Raw genomic sequence first — 15,575 nt, 5'->3', positions numbered from 1 at the left:
CCTGCATTTATATTTTACTCATTTAATACATTATATCAAGCATTTTTTAATTTCTGAAAGCTCTCTTTTGCTTCACTTTGATAGAATTCTATTCATGTTTTCTGGATGTGATGTATTTTCATGAAGCTCTCTGAAGATGCCTAAAGTGGGTTCTGCACTTACATTTGATGAACTGCACTTACATTTGTTCGTTCATTCACTTTGTAGTCCCTGAATTATCTCTTTTCTCTGGTGACAGATTTTTTTCTTATCTTAGTCTCTCTTTTACATGTTTCAGGCTTTTTTCAAATGTCTAATGTTTGTTGGCTGTCAGTTTGTAGTTGACAATGTGGATATAAGTAGGTTGAGTGGCAGCTCTGTGGTTAATTTAAGCAAGGGTTGCCTTCTCATGGGCATCACTAAGGTTGAGTAGGTGAATCTGGCTGGTAGGATGAGGGTTTTTAAAATGATAGAATGAAGAGGTCTTGTCTTGGCTACCAGTTTCTACATTGACTATCCTAGTTTTCCTCAGGCTGTTCTTTCACTTACTTTGTAAAAGATCCCACCGATATTTTGTGTGGGGCAATTCCTGGATTTAGGCCCTTCTGTATTTGAAGATGGGGTAGTGTTCAACCTGTTTGTATAGAGACCTTTAATTAATTCCTTTCTTTTTAATTAGTTTAGATTTAATTAATCCCTCTACTGTCTTCTATCATCTTTGAACTTCCACTGTCTCTGAACTAAGGCCCAGCTGGGCCGGTTGGCTGCCTCTGGTGGAATTTCCTCCACTTTTTCTAGGTGGTGATGTTCTCTAGTGTTTTATTAGTCACTTTTTGTCTTTTAGAATTTGGTCGCCATCTCTTGTTGATTTTTTTTCTTCCATTCCCTTTGTTTGTGAGCATACAGAAAAGTACAGAGAATAATTTCACAAACATTTTCATGCTTTTTGGGCAACTAGCACTGTTTGAACACCTGCTTTTTGGCAACTTCCCACACTATGGATCTTACCTTACCCGTAAGAAGAATGAAATTTAATTTCCTCTCCTTCCTTGCAGCCATGGCTCAGACTGGTAGCGTGGGCTCACCAATTAGACATAGCTGTGTGAAATCTGGAAGCAAGTACTTTGAAGACAAGAGTAGTATGAGTTACATTTTATTGAGAGGAGCAGTGACGTGGTTTTCAAGGCAGCAGTGGCAGAGGTCCCATGTAATGGTGCAAGGTATGGAGGCTGTGCTTAGCTGTTTTTCCCCTGCAGCTGCTCCCTGGTATAAAAATGGGCATTTTTTTGGAGCCTCATAGTCCTGACTTCCAGGCCTGAGACTTGTGAGCCATGTTTTTCTGTTTGTTTAGCTAGTGTAGATCTTGTTGTTTGTAACCAAGAATGTTGACATATAGCCACGATTTAATTGTAACCACTGTCAACCTTTTTCCTTATTTACTTGAGATCCTTTTGTGTTTAAATAAAGGAGAAGTTGCATATCCATTGAAGGTCTTGTTATGTCATTTCCTTCCTCTCAAGAAGAACCACTATCCTATTTGTACCTGTCCTTACCCTTCCTGATTTTATATTTTTCCTACAATCCATAGTATTCTCTGTTTTAAAACGAAACATAATTGGTTTCATCATATATATCCTTTTGCAATTTGCTTTTATTGCTCAGCATTGTTTTTCATGTATAGCATGTTGATACCTGTAAAGAGTTAGTACATTCATTTCACCTGCTATATTGGTATTTCATTATATGATTAATCCCATCATTAATTCATTTTCTTATTGATGACCGTTGAGGATATTATTGATGTTTAAATATTACAGTATTGCAGAAAGTATTCTTGCACATGTTATTCTTGTGTACACATTTGGTAATGTCTCTAGAGCCTGTATCAAAGTGGACCATGCATCTTCAACTTTACTAAATAGTATTAATCGGCTGCTACAATAGTAGTATCAGTTTACTCTCTATCAGCAGCATGAGAGTTCCCATGTTTTCTACTCTCATTAACGTTTATTATTTTCAGACATTAAGATATTTTGTTGGTTGAATATGCATATCCTATCTCATTTAATTTGTTTAATACTGAGCATATAGTACCAATAAGCATCTCTTCATTTCTTTTTATAAATTACCATTTTACAACCTTTGCCCCTTTTTTACAATTGGATTTTTGGTTATCATATTAATAGTAGTTTTATATGTGTATATATATTATATATATTATATATATATATAAAATATATATATATTTATATATAATATATATATATATATATATATTGTTTTTTTTTGAGATCAAGTCTCAGTCTGTTGCCTAAGCTGGAGTGCAGTGGCATGATCTCGGCTCACTGCAGCCCCTGTCTACTGGGTTCAAGTGATTCTCCTGCCTCAGCTTCCTGAGTAGCCGAGTAGCTGGGATTACAGGCAGGTGCCACCACATCCAGCTAATTTTTATGTTTTATATATAGAGATGGGGTTTTACCATGTTGGCCAGGCTGGTCTCCAACTTCTGGCCTCTAGTGATCCACACTCGTTGGCCTCCCAAAGTGCTAGGATTACAGATGTAAGCCATCATGCCTGGCCTGTTCTTTATATTTGTAGAAAATTAAACCCTTGTGGGCCAGGCACGGTGGCTTACGTCTGTAATTTCAGCACTTTGGGAAGCCAAGATGGGTGGATCACCTGAGGTCAGGAGTTTGAGACCAGCCTGGCCCACATGGTGAAACCCCATCCCTACTAAAAATATGAAAAATTAGCCAGGCGTGGTGGTGCATACCTGCTATTCCAGATACTTGGGAGGCTGAGGCATGAGAATCACTTGAACCCAAGAGGTGGAAGTTGCAGTGAGCTGAGATAGTGCCACTGCACTCCAGCCTGGGTGACAAAGTGACACTCCATCTCAGAAAAAAAAGAAAGTTAAACCCTTGTCACTACAAATATTTCTCTTATCTGGCTTGCCTTTTAATTTTGTTTATGCTATCTTTAAGGTAGACTAAATAATTCATCTTTTCCTGTATGATTTATATTTATGAAATTTAAGAAAGCATTTCCTAACTTGATGTTATAAAGCAGCCTACTCTTTTAAAGTCTTGATTTTCACATTTAATTGTATAATTTATTTGAAGTTTATTTTTTACATATAGAGTGAAGAAAGGGACCTAATTTTGAATCACCCTTTCCTCCACAAGGATAGGCAGTATTCTGGACTATTTATTTATTCTCTACTCTTAATGATTATGCCATGCTGTCATACATATAACAGGTTCCCTTAAGTGCCTGGGTCTGCTTCATCGGTCCATTTGTTTGCCTGTCTACCACTGTCACACTGTTTTAACAACTATAGCTTTGTAACAAGTTTTGATTTTTGGGATGGTGAGTCCTCCTTACCTATTTTTCAAAATTTCATGCTTATTGTAGGGTTGACTTGTCAACTTCTTAGTTGTCTTAAAATCTGTTTTGTCTGGTAATGATATTCCTATGTCAGGTTTCCTTTTAATAGTACATATTTTCCCATTCCTTTCAACTTTTTCATGTCATTATTTTTTAGATTTTCTCTTAGGACCATATAGAAATCTTTTTCTTTTTTTTTCCTTTCTTAAACCCATTCTCCTAAAATGATTGTGGATTTGACAATTTCTTCTTATGGCTAAATCAGCATTTGCTTATTTTAAGATGATTTTGTTAGCACTTTGTATTCTGGTTTGGGATTTTTAAACATGCTGATAAATTGCTTCATTTTATCATTTAAATAATGATCCTCTCTATCTCATTAATAATGATTTTCTCCTTTAAGCTAGTTTTCTTAATCTGTTTTTTAAAAAATCAGGTTCTGTTGTTATACTAGGTTTTTGTTAGTGTTTACCTGGTATATTCTTTCTTTCAACCTTTTTGTGTTGTTAGGTTTTACGTCTGTCTTTTGTAAATAGCATAAAACTATGATTTTCCTTTTAAATCTAGTCTTTGAATTACTGTCTTTTAGTAGATAAATTTAATTTGTATTCATTTTACTGTGATTATCATTTCTTTGCATTATTGTATTTCTCCTTTCCTGTCATATTTTGGATTGATCCAGTTTTCTTTATTTTCCCTTTCTTTTTACTTTGTTTTAGAAGTTAGTATTTCACTCATAGGTGTACCATTATTTAATCTATTCCCTATTGTTGGTTGATTTTTAATTTTTGTTACTATACTAATACTTCACTTAGCAGCCTTGTGCGTATATGATTCCATACGTATGCTAGTGGCTCTGTAAATACATGGTTGTACATGATTCCAGGACAACGAGTATGTGTATTTTAACTTTTAATAAATGTAGATGATATTCTTTTAAAGATAAATTTATCCAATAAGCAGATTTTATATGTGGTTACATATACTGAAGGAAAGGGGAAATATTTCATTTTAGGAGTGGCTACTACTGCAGTGTTATTTTTAAAGCATCTGAACATTGGTTGTTATTATGTCAGGATTGCCTGTTAAAAAAATACTGAGGACAAAGTTTCATGTATTTTTAATAATGGAATTTCTTAAAGCAGACATGGATACTGCCTTCCTTATCTGCAGGATTTAGGGAAAGCCAAATTGATGCTTGAGTATCTGTAAGGAATTCATACAAGTCAACTTGAAAAACAGTTCCTGAAATTGGAACCCATATATGCCAGGTACAGACAGCCCTCAACATTAGAACAATTTGAATTTCCAACATCAGTGGGTACTTGGATACATTTTCCCATTCAATTTAAGCAAGGCCCTGAGCTGGGTATAATACCAAAAAGGTAAAAAGGATTCTCCTTTCCTACAGAAACTCAGTCTAGAAGAGAGGATAGTGTATACACAAGTAACAAACCAAACGTGGGGCACAATGCGAAGCACGTTTATGGAGGAGCTGTAATCTGTTTTGGAAGCATGGAGGAGAAAGATCAGTTCTAGCTATAACCCTTTTTGGAGTTCTTGGCATGGGTTAAGGGACCACATTGCTGAGCTGCCAGCATTTGAGAAGGGACAGAATTTTCTCAAGCGGAGACTGGGTATGATTGTTGAAGTCTTGCAGCACAGGTGAGAGGGTGAGATGGGATGGCAGTGACATTCGTGGCAGTTTCATTAGTCAATCCACTTCTTGTAAGGCGAGAACTGGCACCCGATTCCTTCTCATTGACTTTCTCTCTCTGTTGCACTAGGCAGCAGCTGATAGATTGGGGTTAGTTAGTATCAGGTTATTGGCTGGTTTCAGCCAGTTTTAGAACATAGGGCAGCTGGTTTTGGGGCAGTGGGTGGGTGGGTGAGGGCTGGGGAAGTCAGGTGTATCTTATTGAGGTGGTTAGGATGGTTTTGGTGAAGAGGGATGATGCGACTTCATTGGAATTTCATTGCTGCTTATCTCCAAAGAGGTCAACCACAAGACACCTCTTATCACTCAGCCCATGTTACAGACTTTCATTACATGGTGAACAGTGTGTAAACAGATCCATATGTTGCAGCAGTTCTGCTGCACACCATTCCTAGTAGCCACATCAACAGTAGCATCATGTATAAAACCACTGTTTCCTCAGAGTTGGTTTATGAACCACCTCAATCTGAACCACGTGGTCAGTCTGGTAAAAATGTAGTGTCCTCAGCTCCATTACAGAATTAGAATCTCTGGGAGTGGGAGCCTGGGAGCTTGGGAACATGCATCTTGATAAGCTTACCATGTGAGAATCCTTTGATCTTCAGTCATATGTAGAACTATTCATTGAATTGTCTGATGAACTTTTATTTACCAAAAATCATTTCTTTCAGTTTAGTGGTATAGTAAACATGAAATATTCACTGTACTTAAACTCATTTCTGTTTTTAGACTTGGACTTGGAAAAGTAATGGTGTGATTAAGTCAGTAAACATTTGAGTGGGATATGAACATGCAAGATGGTGGTTCATCCCTCAAGGATATCACTTCTATTGCAGTCATTTACATCCCAAAATAAATTAGGATATGCTACGTTAAGTGCTAGTGAACTGGGAAATCCTGAGCATTACAGAGAAGGGCAAAAGAGTAATTGAATATAGAGAAGACACCATTGTGATGACATTTGAGGAACGCACCTAAAAAAATCCAGTACTTGTATGTATTAGATGAATGAAGACTAATACTAGAACACTTAGATTTGTTAAAATACAACAGTAACAGACAAAAAAATCCTTATGTGAACATTATTTCACTTAGCCTTACTGCGATTGGAGAATTTGAAACCCAAAGTGGAAAGCTAAACTCTTATGTGCAAGTTTTTCCTGCCACTTCCACTGTTTTCCAGTTATTAGAGAAGCACATGCTCTGTCAGCTTTTTGTGCTTGTGTCCTGTCTATGGGCCCTATTATTTTTCTTCAAGCTCCCTTTTCAAGTTTCCTCACTTTCTTTGAGGTATTCACTATCATCTGTTTTCAGAAAATTTCTAATATTCTATGTTCTGTATATATTCTTCAGTCCACTGACTTGACTTTTTTTTTGTTCCTCTCCTTTTTCTCCTAATTTTTTAGCTACTGGGTCTATCTAACTGATGACAGTGAATATGAAAGGCTTGGTCTTGAGTTCTGTAAATTTCTGGGGAGGTGGATCAGACGCTAGATAATTCTCAACATTTTGCAATTTAAAAAAATCTTTAGTTTGTAACTTTCTCTCTCTCTCTCTCTCTCTCTCACACACACACACACACACACACACATACACATACAGTCTCACACTCATATATATACCTTGTTACTTACCCCTTCCTCCAATCCAAACACAGACTCACTCTTACTCATGCTCCAAGAATTTTTGTAATGACTGAATGTACCAGTCAGGAGGAATCCCTCTAAGATGAGGAGGGAGGCCGTCAGAAGCCTAGGAGGGCTGGACATCAGAGAAAACCCAGGAGTCCTGGTTCTTTGGGTTGTCACCACAGGATTAGAGTTAGTTTGGAGCTAGAGTGTTCTTGGGGAGATCTGCTGTGGTAGATCACTTGATTTAAATGACTGAAATGTAAAGGTCTGAAAGTTTGTGTTTAACACTTAATGCATAATAGACATTGTGCTTTGCACATGCATGATTTCATTTAGGCCTACATCCTATGAAATATGAAATATATTCATCATTTTACTGATGAAGAAGTTGAGGCTTAGAGGAAGATTAAGTAAGTTTCCTAGGCTTCATGTAAGTGTACTCAAGTGCTCTTCAAATAAGGCATTTCCCAGCACAGCTTTTCTGTAAGTGCCTTTGTAATGTTCATAGCTTTTTATTGTAACAGCAGTAACGTTATACTGCAATAGTTTATTCCAGTCCTAATGTTCTTAGACTTGGTGTCTTTAGGGAGCAAGCAAGATTTTTTTTTTTTTTTTTTTTTTTTTGAGATGGAGTCTTACTCTGTCTCCCAGGCTAGAGTGCAGTGGCGTGATCTTGGTTCACTGCAACCTCTGCCTCTTGGGTTCAAGAGATTCTCGTGCCTCAGTGTCCTGATTAGCTGGAATTACAGGCTTGTGCCACTACGCCTAGCTAATTTTTGTATTTTTAGTAGAGACAGGGTTTCACTTTGTTGGCCAGGGAAGTCTATAACTCCTGACCTCAAGTGATGTTCCCACCTTGACCTTGACCTCCCAATGTGCTGGAATTACAGGCATGAGCCACTGTGCCTGGCCTGAAGAAACACTCTTGAATGTGTTCTGTTCTACCTGCATGGGAGTTCCATGGAGCCACAAGCTCATTCCAGTGGTTAGGAGAAGGAATTTATCTTGGCAGCACATACAACTTGAACAGAAAGTGGGGCAAAGCCAAGTGAGTACTCTTACATGAGAATACTGTGTCCTAGCAGTCGGGAATGTTCCCCTTAGTATCTTCATAATTTTCTTCCATTGTCTTTTTTTTGTGCAGATATCTTCTAAATTATAATTTGTACTTTGCAAAAGAAAAAGCCATAAAAATTATTTTGAATCAACTAAAGACTCATGAGATTTATTTAGTTACAGTGAATAACCCTGACAAAATGTTGAGAAGAGTTGTTAAAATAAGTATATATTAAATATACTAACAATTACATTTGGTTACATATTTGTAAGTGATGGTTATATAGAAAAACTGCATAGAAATCTAAACCTTAAAAAGTTTGCAAATCATAATTATCTATCTCACTTAAGCCTCACAACAACTGTGTAAAGTATTATCCCCATTTTATGGATGAAGAAACAGGCTTAGAGTGGAAAGGTGGATTCTCTGCTCACACAGCAGTATTATGTGGCTAAGCTATTGAACTTGAACCTAGGTTGGTTCTTCACTTCAAATGTGAAGTTTTTTGATTAAATATTTGTATCTTGTACAGAAAAAAAAATCTCATTAGCTTTCAGATGTTATTTACCATGCTAATTGTTAAAAATATTCTATTTAAAAAATTCAGGGTCACAGCCTTTCAATTTCCCTTTAGAGTCAAATAAAAGTATTAGTTTTAAACTGAAGTTGTCTAAACAGGAAATTGTTACATAGGGGAAAATACCAATTTTTAAATCTTTTTAAAAATGTTGCCAGACAATCCATGATATAACTGGAGGTTAGTTGTCCTTCTAATTTTGATAGAAATTTATGTTTAGCTGACATTTCTAACAGTTGAATCAAAGGTGTTTATGAATATTACAGTGAACAAGCCAAAACAAGCCACTACAATGAACAGTTAAAAATGACATGAATACATCTTCTGTTAATGATAAAAAACAAATGTGGACTTGACGTTTAAATGAAAATGTTTGCATTTAGGATAGTACTGATAAATCTTTTTAAATAACCTTACTTTTAAAACTTAGTTTAGGGTTGAACATCCCAGTGACCAGATTATGATGAACAAAATTGAAAAATGATAAAGCCTGAAGTCTTAAGTTTATCCAGCAGGGTGACTCATGCTTCTTTGTCATCCTCCCACGGCAGAATTTGTTCCATGTGAATGCTAGTAACAGGCATCATACCCTGTTAATGCTAACATGTAGGAGTCAGTTGGAGGTAAAAACCCCTATCACGATTAGCATTAACAGCATACAGCCTTCAGCACTCAGAGGATGAGGCATAAAGAATTTAAACCACAGATTTCCCCTTCCTGGTTTGTGCCACCTGCAAGAGAGAAAGAAATGTTTGTGTATGCACATGTGGTTACAAAGCTGGAGTGAAAATATAGTAAATCTGAAAGGAAAATCGTCCATTTTCTGTTGAAAGGAGGGAGCTCATTAAATCCTAGGAAGTCATTTGTTGAGAGTGGTAGAGGAATTGGCAATTAAAACATGACATTTTTACCTTTAGGCATATTTGAAGACTTTTAAAAAAATTACTTTTTAAATTCTATTCTCTGGTTTTGAACCACGTACATACGTGTATCATCTTCTTCAAAACAAAAACAAAAACTACTCTTCAAAGTTTCCAAATGCCAAAATGCAAATAGGGAAGCTTGCATTCTGACACAGTACATTTTTTTTTTTTTTCTGATTTATACTTCCTCTGGGAGCTAGACAATTAAAGGCCCAAATATTCAAAATAGTCCTTTATGATTTATAAAAATTAAAACCCAATTAACCTGTTTTACAAAGGTAGGGTTCAGGCTGAATTTTTCATTCTGTAATAAATCGTTGAAGTTTTACCTTTATTCTTTCAGGAAATATGACACAAGCAGTGGTGGTTTGACTACAAATGAATCTATCTGAAAATGTCCCCATCTGCTATTTAGAGATTCCTTTGGGGAAAGCATTACCCAGTGGCTTTGGTTTTGACTACATAAAGGAAGTATGACTTAAAGAGTCCTCTGTGTTTTGAACTACGTGTCTTAGGCAAAGGGTTGATTAAAAAAAAGAAGATGAATATGCTACTTCCTTTTAGAGTCTGATTTTACTCTCTCAGATAAAGTGACATTTCTCCCACAGGTTTCTGATTTCAGTGTTACTATAGCAGAACCTAGAAGTTAGAGTATCATTCAAGTATGTGGTCTCTTTCAGTACAAGAGGGGAATCACCTTTTCTTTTATTTAATAATGAAACCAGCTAGATATAAAAATGTGACTAAGTTCAAAAGAAACGTATAAAGTAAAAAATTCCCCAGTGAATATATTTTGACGGGGCAGAATATCGTGGTTTGGAAATTTCCAAACCATGGAAATATATCATTTTTACTGATAGTATTTTTTTTTTTAACTTTGCTGTTTTCTGAGATGAATTAGTTGATGATGAAAAACTTTGGATTAGGTGATGTCATTTCAGGAATTCATTTTATAGAATTTCAGTCAATAAAGATTATAAAAATAAGGACCTTTTCCCCCCTTACAGGATCTTGGACATAGTAAATGCTCAATAAATACATATTAATAATCTAGTGTTAGTTCCTCCCTCCCTAGCCAATATAACTCAACCTTTTCTTAAAAAGATGTGTTTAATTTGTATTGAAGGTAAATTGCTTGCTTACTATTCTACACATAAATTTTACTCCTGTCCTTTAAAGGTAACATATGAGCACCAGTATTAAAATAAATATATTTAGTATAATAATTGGCTTTTTTCATCTTTTTAAATATACATATGAATTGCCTGATTAGAGCACTCAGAAAAGTGACAAGTGTTTTTGATAATGTGTTATACTATATTAAAAATTCTAATAGCCTTTTTTTATTGGTTCAAACTCTAAATGTATTTTGAAATAAAAAGTGTCACACAGGTCCCTTTTGTTCTCAAACAACTTTGTCATACAGGCGTGACGAATTCCTAATGCTGCAGAGAAATGAGAAGTTTGTCTAAATATACTGTAGAATCTTAAGTCATATTTAAAACACAATGATAGATGAAAAACAGTAATGAACAGAATGAAGGAGAAAATGTCCCAGAATTGTTTTTTCTTTTTAAATTTAAAAATACTCAGTAGACTTTTAAGGACATAATGACCAGAAGATCATTCATCCATCGTTGTGGCATCTATGTCCACTTCCAGTGTTTTTGACTGGGCTAAGCAACCAACAACAGAATTGTTATGTGCCTGAGTGGGAATTAGTGGTCATGGACAACAAAGGCCAGTCTGTTAGCCAAGGCATTGGGCAGAGGGTGCTCTCATGAGGTAATAAGAAATGAAGTAGTTCTTTCTGGAATCAGTGTGGCCAGTTAAAGTGGCTGAGGAAGAATTATACACAATTATAGGCCCAACAATCAATAGTGACAATGCTAACCAAGGAAGACTGTGACAAGCATAATATTCAATGTATAGCAATACAAGAGGAATTTATATGAATTATACATTAGAGATTAGATTGGGGTCTTTGACTAGGTAGTTCTGCCGATATACTTCCAATCCTCTCACTCCACAATACGTCTTTTGCTTACCACATGAAATATCCATTGTCAATATAAGCTTTACTATATAGCATAGGTTCCAAGTTAAGTGTTCTTGATAGAATTACTACTCACTGTCTGAGTATCAAAATCTCACAGTGGATAAAAATCTACCAAGAGGAAGCACTGTGTGTACCAGATTAATGATAATACCAAGTATCTTTTATTATGTGACAGGCAATTCTTCTTCTGGTAGTAAGAATGAAAGTGAAGGAAACACTTAGGGAAATTTTTCTTTAAATTATGCTTTCCTTAAGGACATGTTTTTTTTGGGGGAGGTGTGAGCATAAGATTTCAGAATCTTATCCTTTTATTCTTTTATCCTTACCTCGTTGATTTTCCAGGAAAGAAGTTATCAAAACTAATATTCAGAGCATACTATGTCCTAAGTTTGTCATTAAAGATCTGGTTTGTCCTTCAAAAAAAATTTTTTTTGTGGTGAAATATATATAACATAAGTTTACATCTTCACCATTTTTTAGTGTACAGGTCAGCTATAGTAAACACTTGGTTATAATGTTCTGCAGCCGTCGTTGTCATCCATCTCCATAACTCTGTCTTGTAAGGATCTCGTTTTATGTCTAAATCATAGGTTATATTGTTGCACAATTATATATATATTTATATTATTTGGCTGCTTATTCTCAGCACCCACCATTTAATATTTGCATACCAAAGGAACTGCACACCATAAAGTTTTCTTTAAAAAAAGTTACAGTGGTCGAATTTCATAACCAAAGCGGTTGTGGGATAGCTCTCATTTTATTCACCCTGAAATATACAAATAATTTAAAACTATAATTTGTTGTTACAAAGCAAACGTACATCTATTTCTGTTGAAAGTCATCTTATATTGATGTAGCAGTACAAATTCTAGGTCCAAAACCATTTTATTAGGTGAAATGTAATGTAATTATGTTGCGGAAAATTAAAGTGATTTAGTTTAGGTAACTTCCTCTAAATATTTTCCCACTTTAACGTTTATGTGTACCAATAAAAAACATAATCATTAAGATGGAATAATGTTGATTCCTATTTAGATCCATTCGCTAAAAGCAATTAGCATATACTTGCATATGTGGAAGCAGTATCTGGCTTTTCTATCAGAATTTATTCTGATTCTCTATGTTCTAAAGCTGCAGTTTTGGTTTACATCATGGAAGTAAGCAGTGATTAATGCAAGTGTATAAAAATCAGGATTCTGTGACATTTTGGACTTGTCATAATCTTTAGAATAATGATTTCTAGAGTCAAAAGTTGAAAGTCACTGTAAACGTGATGCCCCTACCACCTGCCTCTATAAAAACTCTGCATCTTTCAGAGTGTTTTCCTTCCCTTTTACTTAAGACAGAATTCCTTACCCTTAGAGCCATCTCCTTTGGGTGGGAGAGCCAAGGTGACAGGTAAGGTCTCTGGTAGGTTGTTCTTGAAATGCAGACAAGTTATCTGGGGAAAGAGGGGTGAAGTTGACACATCATCTTAGACTTGTTTATTAGATGAGTTAGCTAGTGATCTTTGAAAGCAGCAATGAAAGGCCGAGGAGAGAGGACCCACGATAGGTAGATTTTAATGGGAATAAAGAGTAATGCGGAGGAAAGATAAGGATATGCCCCAAATAGTTTGGTAGTTCAATAGTTTTTTATTTATAATTTCAGCTCACACTTTGCATGTCCAGCATAAACCAGCAACAAATTAAGTATTTAGACTATCATCTGAGTTTTAGTTCTCTGATTTTCAACCTTTCTACATGCTATAAAATGTCATATGAAGTGTTTAATTTCTCAGTAATTCTTCATGAAGACCATTAATATTCCCTGGCAAAAAGAAAATCCAAATGTCTGCCTTTCTAACGTGTATTTATTTGTATACAGTTTATCACGTATTTTCTGTAGAATATGATTCTGTGTTACATTTCAATAACTGACATTAAAGATCAGTCAACTTCTCTGCTACCAGGGAATGAGGTAAAGACTATTATGTTTCCTCTTGAATTCACGTGAGTTCCATCCTTAACAAGGGATAGATGGTGTGACTTACTACCGATAGAGATGGTGGCCAACTGGGGTTATGTCTTCTGAAGCATACAAACTCATCTTCTAAGAGTAAAAGTGGATTGTTCTGTAGGAATAACTTATATCCTGAAATGTTGGTGAATGATAAGATCACCACTTTTCAGATCATTAACTTTACATATAAGCAAAATTCCCTGCATAAGCCTTTGCTGGGGGAAAAAATATAAATTTGCCATATCATGATATTTCATTTACTTCCATAAAAACTTAACATCACTTCTTAATATTTCTAATTGGGAGCTCTTTATTGAAAAATATCAACTATTTCTAAATTAAGAGCTCCTTATTGAAAATAGCAGTTTATACACTAAATAGCATAATATTCTTTTTTGTATTTTGAGAATTTAGAAAATAAATGTTTTTAAAGATATATGCCAATGGTGATACTTAACACATAAAGGTGGGATGTACTTTTGAACTGTCTTAGAAGAAAACCAATGTGGATATTACAGAATCACTGTGGAAATGTTATATATCAGTGACCATTTAGTTGTGAATGCACAAAAGAGAAAGAATGTCAGCCTTAGAGGATTATCCTACTTTTCCCAATTTTAGAACCAGGAAGTTTTTACTGAAATGGCTTCGTGAAATTTATTTAGAAGCTAAGTAACCTTCCCAATAGTTTTATTATGGACAGTAATTAGTGTTTTTGCATTTCAGATGAGGATGTGTAAAAAAAAAAAAAAAAAAAAGGTTAGGAATTCCTCCCCCCACCAGACTCATTCTGTGGAATAAGCAGAAGCAGGATGACAGCCAGCTGGAGTCTGACTCCCTGATGTGGGCTAGTGTGTCCCAGGAAGGGACTCACTTCCTCAATACCCTGACATCACACTGGCTCAGTGGCAGGTCTGACTGTACTGAAATGTTAGAGGATACATGTGAATAAAGCTGTGGGTAGGAAGGGGAGAGCTCGTGGGAGAGATGCATTCTGTTGCTTTAAATGATGACCATTCTTTCTTATTTCTTATTTCCACAAAACGTTTTCCATTTGCCTTACAAACTTTTTAATATCATACTTCCATAAGATAATTTTAATACTTTTAAAAATTTATAATTTGATTTTGATGTCCTTTCTCCCCACTCCCAGGGAACAGAAAATAAGGTGGCTGTTATCTGCTCTGGAGTGTTTTGTTACCCTTCCATGAGGCCTCCTTTGTGCATCTGAGTTCACTGTTTATGCTCAACACTGAATTTCAACAAAATGCCTCATTTGGAACTTATTATGTGTTACCTGTTTGCTATTTATATCCATATGTCTGCATCATGGGCAAAAATTGCTTTTCTATTTCTGTAAGCCACAGTTTATCTTTTTCTCCTTCCACATACCATAATGGCCCCAAGCAAGGAAGAATTTGTGTACCAAAAACTATTTAAGGCAAACAGAGAAAATTCTGTAAACAAAAGGTTTGGTTTTGCCTTTCTAAAAATTGGTTGTCTTACATGGATGGGATACCCTGTGTTATAAGGCAAAGACCATTTACTTGTTACATTCTCGTGACATTTGACCCACAAACCAAATGAGGGTCATGATTGCTGCTCCACAAGATGTTATCATACACACTCTTGGCACTAGATATCCGTCCTTCAGTGTGTTCAAGTATGGACCTGTCCTCTTTGCCTTCCTTCTTTTGCTCTCTCAGATAGCATACTCCTGGAGGCTGTTTTCTCCTCAACTCCTGGGGGACCCTGCTTCTCTGTCTTCCCCAAGGTGGCTATTCCTCTCTCTATCCTCTGTCAGAGCACTTACCACACTGCATGGTAATTATTTCATGTGTCTCTTCTTAGTGCCGAGGCGTATGTGATGGCAGAGACTGGGTCTTCACTCAGTGCTGGATATACAACTGACAGATACTCTAAATACTTTTGAATAAATGAGTCTCCAAAGGCATTTCTATCTGCAGAGTGGGCTTTTATTTGGCACTGGAGCATTTCAGGACTTAATTGATATGCAGGTTCTTGGAGGATTTAGTAGAAGTTTACAAATGTGGAGATATATTAATAAGATTTGTTGGCATTCCAGATTAGCAGTAGACACTTTTTAGACGATTCTGTCAAGTATAAACAACATGAAGTTGGAGAATACTGGTAGAAGTCATCATCTGGACTTGTGGGTAAAAATTAGGTTTCATCCCTAATTTTTTTTGTACTTTCATATTAGTATTTAACATTTAAGGT

General features: G+C 35.7%; 1 long non-coding RNA gene across 1 annotated transcript in view; it reads right to left on the bottom strand.

The window, feature by feature from the left end:
• Nucleotides 1–7,918: 7,918 nt before the first annotated feature.
• Nucleotides 7,919–15,575, bottom strand: part of LOC108313496 — a 13,641-nt gene continuing 5,984 nt past the window's right edge. The window contains exons 3-4 of the long non-coding RNA XR_005202396.1: nucleotides 12,690–12,774; nucleotides 7,919–9,079 (exon numbers count right to left, since the gene is read on the bottom strand). This is a non-coding gene — a long non-coding RNA (uncharacterized LOC108313496). The remainder of the gene's footprint in view (nucleotides 9,080–12,689; nucleotides 12,775–15,575) is intronic.

The sequence above is a fragment of the Cebus imitator genome, unplaced genomic scaffold, assembly GCF_001604975.1.
Source record: "Cebus imitator isolate Cc_AM_T3 unplaced genomic scaffold, Cebus_imitator-1.0 Scaffold138, whole genome shotgun sequence".
Classification (NCBI taxonomy): Eukaryota; Metazoa; Chordata; class Mammalia; order Primates; family Cebidae; genus Cebus; species Cebus imitator.
Note: the sequence above shows the minus strand (reverse complement) of the source record. Positions and strands in the feature narration are given on the sequence as shown.